The sequence below is a fragment of the Phocoena sinus genome, chromosome X, assembly GCF_008692025.1.
Source record: "Phocoena sinus isolate mPhoSin1 chromosome X, mPhoSin1.pri, whole genome shotgun sequence".
NCBI lineage: Eukaryota > Metazoa > Chordata > Mammalia > Artiodactyla > Phocoenidae > Phocoena > Phocoena sinus.
The window spans coordinates 128,907,269-128,917,463 of record NC_045784.1 but is presented as its reverse complement, the minus strand read 5'-3'; positions in this window follow the sequence as shown (position 1 = coordinate 128,917,463).

Genomic DNA, 10,195 nt, shown 5'->3' with positions numbered 1-10,195 from the left:
GGAGCACGGGGCGGGGTTTCAGAGAGGCTGGGTAGACGGTATAAAGGTCGGGGTGTGTGATGAGTACGGGGGCCAATCCCACGTCCTGCGTGGAGTCAAGGTGAGGGCCCTTAGGGAGGACTGAGGGGAGCCTGGACCCCAGAACAGAGTCGGTCCTGGGAAGCCATATGGCAGGATGAGCACATGCAGTACTTCCTGACATCCGGGTCTCAGACACGCTGTGGAGGCGGAGCACGGGGTGGGGGCTCAGAGAGGCTGGTGAGGCGTTATATGGGTCGGGGGTCTGGTGAGCAAGGTAGAGAATCCCAGGTCCTGCGTGGAGTCCAGGTGAGGGCCCTGAGGGAAGACTGAGGGGAGCCTGGACCCCAGAACAGAGTTGGCCCTGGGAGGCCATAGGGCGGGATGAGCACGTGCAGCAGTTCCTGACATCCGGGTCTCAGAGACGCTGCGGAGGGGGAGCACGGGGCGGGGTCTCAGAGAGGCTGGGGAGGTGATATATGGGTCGGGGTTCTAGTGAGCGAGGTAGAGATTCCCAGGTCCTACATGGAGTCAAGGTGAGGGCCCTAAGGGAGGACTGAGGGGAGCCTGGACTCCAGAACAGTGTTGGCCCTGGGAGTCCATAGGGCGGGATGAGCACATGCAGTACTTCCTGACATCCGGGTCTCAGAGACGCTGCGGAGGGGGAGCACGGGGCGGGGTCTCAGAGAGCCTGGGTAGGCGGTATAAAGGTCGGGGTGGCTGATGGGTACGGGAGAGTATCCCAGGTCCTGCGTGGAGTCAAGGTGAGGGTCCTGAGGGAGGACTGAGGGGAGCCTGGACCCCAGAACAGAGTTGGCCCTGGGAGGCCATAGGGCGGGATGAGCACGTGAAGCACATCGTGACATCCGGGTCTCAGAGACGCTGGGGAGTGGGAGCGCGGGGCGGGTCTCAGAGAGCGTAGGGAGAGGGTATAAGGGTCGGGGTGTCTGGTGGGCACAGAAGAGAATCCCAGGTCCTGCATGGAGTCTAGGTGAGGGCCTTGAGGCAGGACTGAGGGGAACCTGGATCCCAGAACAGAGTTGGCCCTGGGAGGCCATAGGGCGGGATGAGCACATGCAGTACTTCCTGACATCCGGGTCTCAGAGATGCTGGGGAGGGGGAGCACAGGGCGGGGTCTCAGAGAGGCTGGGTAGACGGTATAAAGGTCGGGGTGTGTGATGAGTACGGGAGCCAATCCCACGTCCTGCGTGGAGTCAAGGTGAGGGCCCTTAGGGAGGACTGAGGGGATCCTGGACCCCAGAACAGAGTTGCCCTTGGGAGGCCATAGGGCGGAATGAGTACGTGCAGCACTTCCCGACATCCGGGTCTCAGAGACGCTGGGGAGAGGGAGCACGGGGCGGAGTCTCAGAGAGGCTGGCGGGGGGGGGTATAAGGGGCGGGATCCTAGGCGGGCACAGGAGAGAGTGCCAGGTCTTATGTGGAGTCAGGGTGAGATCACTGAGTGTGGACTGCGGGGAGCCTGGATCCCAGGGCCAAGTTGGCCCTTCGAGACATAGGGCAGGATGAACAGCTTCAGCACTTCCTGACATCCGGGTCTCAGACACCCTGGAATGGGGGAGCACGGGGCGGGGTCTAAGCGAGGCTGCAGAGGGGGTATCAGTTGCGGAGTGTCTGGTGGGCACTGGAGAGAATCCCAGGTCCTGTGTGGAGTCAAGGTGAGGGCCCTGAGGGAGCACTGAGGGCAACCTGGATCCCAGAATTGAGTTGGTCCTGGGGGGCCGTCACGTGCAGCACTTCCTGACATCCGGGTCTCAGAGAAGCTGGGGACCTGGGATAAGGGGCGGGGTCTCATGAGCGCAGAGGGTAAAATGTCAGGTCCCTGGTGGACTAAGGTTAGGGCCCTTAGGCAGGACTGAGGGGACCCTGAGGGAGGAGAAAAGGGACCCACCAGATCACCGCCCTTGCAGGTGGCCGTGGGAGGCCCCGGGGCGGGATGAGCACGGTAGGCCTGTCCTGACGTCAGGGTCTCTGAGAGACTGGAGACCTGGTATAAGGAGCAGGGACTCACACTGGCAGACGGGACAATCCCAGGTCCTGCCCAGAGTCCAGCCTGCACGCGAGGAAGGAAGGACTGAGGACGTTAGACCCCAACACAGGGAGGGATCCATTGCCCTTCCGTGGGGGCCTTGGAGGCGTCAGAGCTCGGTCAGCAGATGAGATGTTTCCTGACCTCTGGGTCGGGGTCCTCAGGAGGTCAGGTGTTTGGTGTGAGGGGTGAGCCTTCAGGTCCGCAGGGGGTGGACTCCCAGGCCCCCGAGGGAGGACTGAGCAGACCCCCAGCCCTGGAACAGGGGCCTCAACAGAAACCTGCCCCTGTGGTCAGCGCTGGGAGGCCAGGCAGGATGTGAGGAGGAGGTGAGGACCTAGCCTCTCTCCAACCTAGGACCCTCGGGAGGCCCTGGGCAGGTGCGGCCACCTGTGGGACCCCCTCCCTGCTTTCTGTTCAGATTCGGGGTCCTGTTCTGAGTTTCTCCTCCGGCCTGCAAAGGGGAGGGTCCAGGCCCTTAAGGGGAACAGTGAGCACGACGAGCGAGCCCCGAGGGGACCACCCACCCCAGAACTCAGAACTGGGGGGACCTCACAGAGTCCGGCCCAATTCTCCTACCAGCACCGAGGCCCGGAACTGTGCCACAGTTTACACAAGAGGTGCGCCCTCCATTCCTCTTACAGGGGCTCCAGGAACCGGGAGGCGAAGGCCCAGGTCTGAGGACCGTGTCGTCAGGGCACAGAGCAGAGGAGGCCCAGGCAGCGCCAGGAGTCAAGGGGAGGTGCGTGCCCTGAGTGTGTACCCAGGGGCTCCCCCCCCAGAACAGAGGGGACCGCACTACACCCAAGTCACCCCACTGCCCTGTCAGCCCCAGAACCTGGGGCTGTGCTGGCTGCACCCTGAGGAGCCCCCTCACTTCCTTCTTCAGGTTGGCACGGGACAGGCCGCCCAGGAGGAGCACCCCTGTGAGGCCCGAGGGCAGCCCTTAAGAGGAGACCTGTAAGTGGCCTTTGTCAGAGCTGCCCAGGGTGCCTTTCTCCGCCGAGGCCGCTCACACCCCCTCTCTTCCCCAGGTATGAGGTCCCCGCCTGTCATCTGTGCGCACACTCCCGTGGGCGGCCCGACCCCAGTGATCAGGTCCCCGGTCGAGATGAGTGAGCTCCGCCAGCCTCAGGCCGACCTTCAGGCCCCAGTCCCGGCCCAGGGTCCGGTGGAGGCGCCGCTGCTGGGGGCTGCGGGGGAGGAGGCCGCATTCCCCTCGTCCTCCGCCTCCCCTGGAGCCCCCTCCTTCTCCGCCTATGCCGATCCCTTGCCCCGCGAGGCACTTGTTGTGCTGATGGCTGACCTGGTGGCTTTCCTGCTCTTCAAGTTTCGTACCGGGGAGCCGACCTCCGAGGTGGAGATGCTGAGTACGTTCCTCCGAGAGCATCAGGACCACTTCCCCGAGGTCTTCAGCCTCGTTTGCGAGTGCCTGCAGCTGGTGTTTGGCTTGGATGTGAAGGAGGTGGACCCCCGCGAGCGCACCTACGTCCTGGTCCCCACCCTGGGCCTCACCTGGGATGCGGTGCTGAGCGACTGGCAGTGCACGCCCGAGGCCAGCCTCCCTGTGCTGGTCCTGGCCATGGTCACCCTGTTTGGTGACCGCGTCCCTGAGGAGGAGGTGTGGGGAGTGCTAGGCACCCTTGGGTTTTGTGGCGGGAGGGAGCTGCTCACCGAAGTGTGGGTGTGGACGGGCTACCTGAAGTACCGGCAGGTGCCCCACAGCGACCCTGCCCGCTACGAGTTCCTGTGGGGTCCCCGGGCCTACGCGGAGGCCAGCAAGTGGCAGGTCCTGCAGCATCTGCTCAGGATCAATAGCATGGATCCCAGGTTCTTCCCATCCGTGTCTGCAGAGAGCGTGAGCGATGAGGAAGAGGGAGCCTCAGCCAGAGCAGCAGCCGGTCCCACGTCCAGCAGCTTCCCCCGTGGGGCAGGAAGGGGGGCTGATCCTTCACTCTGAGTTTGAAGAGGGAGCGGTCAGCCTTCTAAGCAGTGAGAGCCGGGCGAGTTGGGGGAAGCCGGTGTGCAGCATTTTGGGTTCCTGTTGTGTATGTTGACATGGACTTCCATGTCTGTTTTCTTTAGGAATTTTTCAAATGTTGGTTCTTTGAATAGAAGACTAAACAAGCTTCAGTGTCTAACTTTGTGTATGACGTTAATCCCACAGTTATTTGCGCTAATTCAGTTCAAGAACAAGAGTTTTGCTGTTTTGTAAGAGAGGTTGGGAAATCTCCCAGTTCGTTTTGTGACCGTGTTCAAGATAACGGAATTGGAATCAGAACTGCTCTGGAAACGTGGAAGTACTTAGCAGTGATATAGATGGGAGAAGAAATAGAAAAATAAAAGCCATTGTTGTTCCAATTCTTGCTTCCCTGTCTTGTCTGTCATTCTGTAAATAAAACGAACTATCTCCGTTGAGTTGGATTTGCACGGGTATTTTAAGAAAGTAGGAGAAGGTTCATCGGCGTCAATAAGCCCCCTGCCCACTGGCTTGTTTGTTCCGCAGACCTCCACGGAGCCTCTGCTCTCCGGAAGGGCCTGTGTTAGTAGCGGGAACGCTAGGAAAAGCAGGACACACCCACACCTAGAGTGATGGTCTAGGAGCCACTGTCACATGAGGAAGGTGGTGAGACGTCCCCTAAGTCCCACAGAATAAGACAACATGGGACGAGGCGGTGGGGCTCCAGGAGCGAGCCCTGAAGTGTTAAGTGCCCCGAGCCAGGGCACTTTGGGCCTTTGGGAAGTGGGGGTTCCTTCTGTGGGAGGTGATGGTGATGAAGCTGGGTGGTGGCAGCAGCCAGACATGCAGAGGGTGTGTCTTGGGTTGGAGGGGAAAGTCTGAAATGGGACATTGCTGTGAGATGTCCTTCTGGGTCATGGATAAAGCCGAGAGAAATCTCGCCCTGGGGCAGGAAGGAAGGGGTGCTGGCTCTTGTTGCATTGCAGTGGGCCACAGTGAAGAGGTAGGTGTTTCATACCCGCCATCTGCGAGGATTTCCAGAGAAATGAGGGTCTTGCTCTTTGAAGCCCTGCTCGGTATTCCCGGGGCTGGCCCTCCTCTCCCTGCCCTGGGAGAACCAATTACCAACTGTATGGAAACGACCATTTTAGTCACCTGGAGTTTACTTTGGCCACTTGTGAGCAAGGTCTAGATTTCAGTGGGATGAAATGAATGAAAATAGGGGGTTTGAAAGAGGAGAGGCTGCCGAAGTGGAAAGGAGTCGCCGTGTGACTGGAATCCTGGGAGCTTTGCGTGAGCTGCCCCCAGCTGGGGAAATCACCACCCTTCCCTCCATGCCGACAGACACACACACACACACACATATCCAAATTGAATAATATATCCTGCAGCAGTAAAACACACAGAACAGCAATTTTGACTGGTTTTCTATTCCGTTTCCTATGGAGCTGCAAATTCTCTGAGATGTCATGAAAAGAAAGCAATTTCCAGAGGAGAGAGGGACAGAGTCTGGGATCAGAATAATACTAGAAATAAGTCCTAGCCACTAAGAAGCAACGTCCGCCAGTGTCGCCGCGTTCAGGCAGGTGCAGAAATATGGCGGCATCAGAGACCCACAGGTTTGGGCTGTGACCTGGCATCGAAAGGAAGGAGCAACTTCTGGGCCTAATGGGATTGGGAGGTCACTGCAGTGGGAGGTGCAGACGGCGCCGGGGGCTAAAGAGGCGGCCCTCCCTGCTGAGCGCCGTACGACAACGTGAACCTTACGTGGGATCCTGGATTTGAAGCACCTGCCATATAGCAGGTGGGCACTTGGAAAAGGTGGAGAATTTCAGGGCCAATGTAACCTGCTCAGACACTCCTGCCGGAAAAGAAGGGGATTTTGTCATCACAAAAGGTAAGCCCTGCTTTTGTTGAGCCTCTACTAGGCAGTGTGGCATTGGAGAGCCGTCAGGTGCTCGTCCCCATCTTGTCTTCCTCTCCTCCCCGCACAAGTGGGGACACAGCACTGCCAGAGTCCTCTTCACTTAGGAGGGGTCATGGGATGACCCTTTGCCACTGAATTCTGAGCAGAAGCAGTTTTGTCACGGCCATCTGTATCGAAGGCACACCGGGGTCGGGGGTTAGTCCTCAAGCCATGACAACACAGACAACACAGACACAGACCACTGTGCTTCCTCCCCCAGGGTCTTAAGTCCGGCACCTCTGACCCTTAGATGTGAGATGCCAGACTCTGTGCCTTTAAGGCCCTGGGCAGGGTTGGAGGTGTTCCAGAGAGAGGCTGCCCCACAGGGAGCTGGCGGAGGGCATTTCCCTCAAGCAACCCGCACCCTTAGGTCCCTGAGCTGCACCCATCCGTCCCCGCGGGGCTGTGCTGAGTCTCTGTCAGGAGGGCAGCCGCCAGCTGCCGAGCGGCCCCGTTGGGGTCGGGGGCGTCCTCGTGGGGCCCAGCCCCGAGTCCCCCTCAGGGGTGACCCTGCTGCCCACAGCGCCCACTCTCTCCGGAACCTGGCCTCGGTCTGCACAGCCTGGCTTTTGCCCTGCCTGTCCCCCGACTAAAAGCCGCTTAGGCCCCGGTCCTGATGACCTCGTGCATGTATGTTTATCTGAAAGTCCCAGAGAAGCATCCCCCCCACCACACACCAATATCATGGTTCGGGTGGAGCTGGCAGGACGTGATGCAGCCACTCGGCGAGCCTCCTCGTGGTTGGTAAGTGATGATCATTGCCGCGGGGATGTGGGGCGAATCTCTGTGCTTCCGACTTATTTTGAAATCATTCCCTACGTAATGCCCAAATGTTTGAGTACACTGATGGCCTTCTGAATATGACCGTGAGGTTTTGGTTTTTGAGCCTGAGTGCGAGAGGCACAGGCGTGTCCTGTCAGCCACCCGCAGAGCCGCCTAGGACTCTGGTGTCCCCGATCAGGGTGTTTGAGCAGAGGGACAGGCTGTAGCAGATGGCAGGGGTGGTCCCCAGGACGCTCCCCCAGGCCCCAGCCACCCGCAGACCCGCAGACCCGCATGAGGGTTTGGAAAGGAGCCAGGCAGGAGAGGGCTTTGGGGTCCCGGTGATGCAGGCTGTGAAGAGGGTCCGCCGCCCCAGAGAGGTGGAAGGAACAGCACCCACCAGATCCCATCTGACCTGCCCTGGGCTGGCCGGGGTAGGCAGGTGGGAGCAGATGCCTCTGCCGGTGAGCTGCAGCCCTGGACCCCAGCAGGAAAGGGGTGCTCTTGGGACAACGGGTGCTCCAGGACCAGAGCCCCGTGGGGCACTGCCGGGGGAAAGCAGGGATTCCTAGTGCCCATTCGTGCAGTGAACTGACTGATGGGGGACAGTGCTAGCCCAGGGACGGCCGTGGCAGGCAACGCAGCAGTGGCCGGGACACGCCAAGAGCGCCCCAGGGACATTCAGGGAGGCACTTTTCAGGGGGGCAGCAGCACCCTCCCCAGTAGACTCTGGACGAGCACACACCACCCCGGCACCCAGCCAGTCCTGACCAGGGCGGGGCAGGGCACACGGGAGCTGCTGCCCGTCAGCGGGAAGCTCTGACGTTCTCTACGTGCGCTGAGCCTGCCCCCTGAGGGGCTGGTGTGAATTGTCTCAGCCGTGGCCCTGTTTCCCGAGAAGCCCCCATTCCCCAGCCCCAGCTAAAGTCTGCTCTGAGCTCCAGCCTCCTTGGCAAAGGGCTGACCTCCTGCCTGGCTCTCGCCTACCCTCCTGTGTGGCAAATATCGCCGGCTGCTGCTTTAGGGGCCTTTGTGAGCAAGTGCGGGGGCCCGGGCATGTGCCTGTCCGTGGTCCCTGAGCTGGGGCTGGGCACAGGGATAGGGCTGGCTTGGTGGCGGGATGCAGGGTGTGAAGCCAAGTGACATTCAGAAGACAGCAGCAGGGTGTAAAGCCACGTGTGAGCAAGCATCCAGGAGGAGGTGCATCCGCAGGGCCCTGAAGGGCACAGACACTCACGCCCCGTGGGGATGCGGAGAGTCCACCGGCCCGGCGGTCCCCGTGCTTTGAATGCAGGCTTGCCGCCTGCCTGACAGCCAGTGTGCCCGGGGAAGTGAGCCTGCAAGAGAACGTGGGGCCACCACGCCGCTGGGGCAGAAGGGAGCAGAGTGGGCAGTGGAAGGAGAGAGCAGGGCCCAAGCCTGAGCATAGGAGCCGCCTTCAGAGGGCCGTGCCTCGGACCCCCACGTCCAGGACCCTTCTCCATCCTCACGCCCTCAGTCCTAGACCCTCACCCTCCTCCCTGGCCCTCGTGTCCATTTCACGAGAGATGGTGACCTGATGGGGCTGGGGAGGCCACGTGGGCAGAATCTAGTGTCAGGCTCTCATGGGCACTAATGCCTGGCTTCCCTGTGTTTTCTCCATTATGTGGTCTGAGGCATCAGCTAGTAGGACCCCGTGGAGGACAGCTGAATCCCCCTTGACTGTTGGGGAGACAGGTCAGGCCAGTGCGGGGATGGGGCTTTGCACGCATATGATGCTTAGCTTGAATAAGAGTCCTTCTAGTGACAAGCTGATCAAATCATGGAGACTCCCTATGCCTCGATTTCTCCATCTGTAAAATGGGCCTCCTAATAGTACAAGGCAAAAGCATTGGTGTGAATTTCCCCATGATGTGACCTGCTTGTAAAAAGCCTGGGCCAAATGAAGTGGTCGGTGGATGTAGCTCTTGTTACTGAGTGTGTAAGAAAGATGCGCCCTCCCCCATGTAGTGAAGGTTCCCAACCAGTACACGTCTTGTGATCCCCGCGTACGTAGATTAGCGCAGTTTTTCTTTTCTCGTGAAAATTTTTTGTCAGGATGCTTGGGCTCGCCTTCCTCTTCTTCTCGCTTGTCCCTGTTCAAGATGAGGCTGTTGATTTGAGGTGTCGCCTCCATTGGAACAGGGGTGTTTGCAGCTTTAGGTCCCAAGTGCCTCTTTGGCCGCGTGCCATAAGTCCTGGGGGCTTTGGTATGTGTTTTCTTCATTTCAAAGTATTTTCTAATTTCCCTTGTGATGCCTTGTCCGTTCCCTGGGCTATTGTTATGGACTGAACTGCGTCCCCCCAAAATGTGCATGTTGAAGCCCTAATCTCCTAGAACCTCAGAATGTCACTGTGACTGGAGTTAGTGGTTCTTAGGTTGAAATGAGGCCATTAGGATGAGGTCTAATCCAAGATGGCTGGTGCCCTTGAGGGAAGAGCGGATCAGCACACGCAAGGAGAGAAGGCAGGGGCTGGGGGTGCGTGCACAGAGGGTGACCACGTGAGGGGCGGTAAGAGCACGGCCACCTGCAACCAAGGAGACCGGCCGCAGTACAAGCCACCCCTGCTGGACCCTCCCTCTCGGCCTCCTGGTCGGAACCACCGTGAGAATCTGTGTCTGCTGTTTCAGCCCCTCATCCTGTGCCGTGGGATTTGGCATCGTCCCAGACTAATGCGGGTATTTGGGGACGCACGGCTCAATTTCCCTCTCTTTGCAGATTTCCCACATTTCCTTCTGTTATTGAGGTCTAATTTCACTCTCTTTCGGCCAGAGAACATACTCTGTATGATTTCAGCCCTTTTGTTTGTATCCCCTTAAGTTCACTGGGGGATGCTGTGTGGCCTGACGCGTGGAGTACCCTGGAGAACGTTCTAGGTACGCTTGACGAGCACGTGTCTATTCTGTTCTTGGGGCTAATAGTCTACACATGTCATGAGACCTAGTCTTTGCACAGTGCTGTTCAAATCTGTGATTCCCTTACCGCGGTGCTGTCTGGTCGCTGTACCCATAATGAAAGCAGGCTGTGTTAGTCTGCTTAGAGCTGCCATAGCAAGGTCCCACAGAGGAGGTGGCCAAAACTACAGAAATGTACTGGGTCCCAGTCCTGGTGGCTAGAAGTCCAACCTCAACTTGCTGGAAAGTGCAGTTGCAGGTGAGGGAAGGCGTCTCGGCCTGGCTCGCAGACAGCTGGTTTTCTCTTGGTCCCTCACTTGGCTGCTTCCCTGCACAGGTTGGGGGGGGGGGAAGGGAGGGAGGGAGGGAGGGAGGGAGGGAGAGAGAGAGAGAGAGAGAGAGAGAGAGAGAGAGAGAGAGAGACAGGATGGAGGGAGGAATCAAAAGCAAGAGAGAGAGGGACGGCGGGAAGGAGAGAGAGAAGGGGAATGAGGGAGGGAGAGAGGCGGTAGGGAGTGAAGGAGAGAG